Consider the following 875-nt stretch of genomic DNA (forward strand, 5'->3'; position numbering starts at 1 on the left):
CTCAGTGTTTTATGTTAAAACAGCCATTCTTCTGGAAGACAGCATCTCATACTATTCTAAGACGTACAGCACATGGGCCCTTCCATTCCAGTCATTTAGGAAACTCATTAAGATATTTTTATAAATCTCAGTTTTGTTGGTTCTGTTTGGGTTTTTGTATTGGGTTCATAAATTTTGAATGAATTTGTTATCTTCTCTACATGATTGATAAAATCGTCAATACATTAGCTATGTGAATGTCTTCATAATGTGAATGCCATTAACAATATTAGATAATTATCACTGCATTCAAATTTTAATAGAGACTATTTCACTTGAAACACCATGAACCTTCTACATTGCAAAAGACACTGAATTTATCTCTGAGAGTATTGCAGAAGATGCGTAGATTTCCACAAAAGAAGCTATGTGAAAGGTATGCATAATTATATTTTTCAAATAATGCATAATTTTATGAAAAAGTAAAAAATAAATTCTAAAGAAGTAACTTTAAAAACAAACTACAAGTAGAATGTGGATATGAGAAATATATTTTTCTTAAAATAATTCCTCATACCACATAGAAAATTAATTTCTCTATTGACTAGAAATTAATTATATTACATTTACTTTCTTATTCAAAAAATCTTGGAGTTCTTCTATTTAGAGAGATGCAAAACAATTTTTACCTATCAAATGTAATCATACTTGTCTTTATACATATTTCTTGTTTGAAGCTTTAAATCTGTCATGGATGGATTAATGATTAAGCAAGATTGAACATTGTATAAATTAGTCATTAAATGCTTGATGAAGACTCACAATTATATTTATCTTATTCAAATATGAATCTATAATTTTTAGTTTATTTTTAAATATTTGCCTGAATGCATAAA

Source organism: Alexandromys fortis, unplaced genomic scaffold (assembly GCF_014885135.2).
Source record: "Alexandromys fortis isolate MF-2015 unplaced genomic scaffold, M_Fortis_MF-2015_v1.1 scaffold_8_1_9099942, whole genome shotgun sequence".
NCBI classification, from domain to species: domain Eukaryota; kingdom Metazoa; phylum Chordata; class Mammalia; order Rodentia; family Cricetidae; genus Alexandromys; species Alexandromys fortis.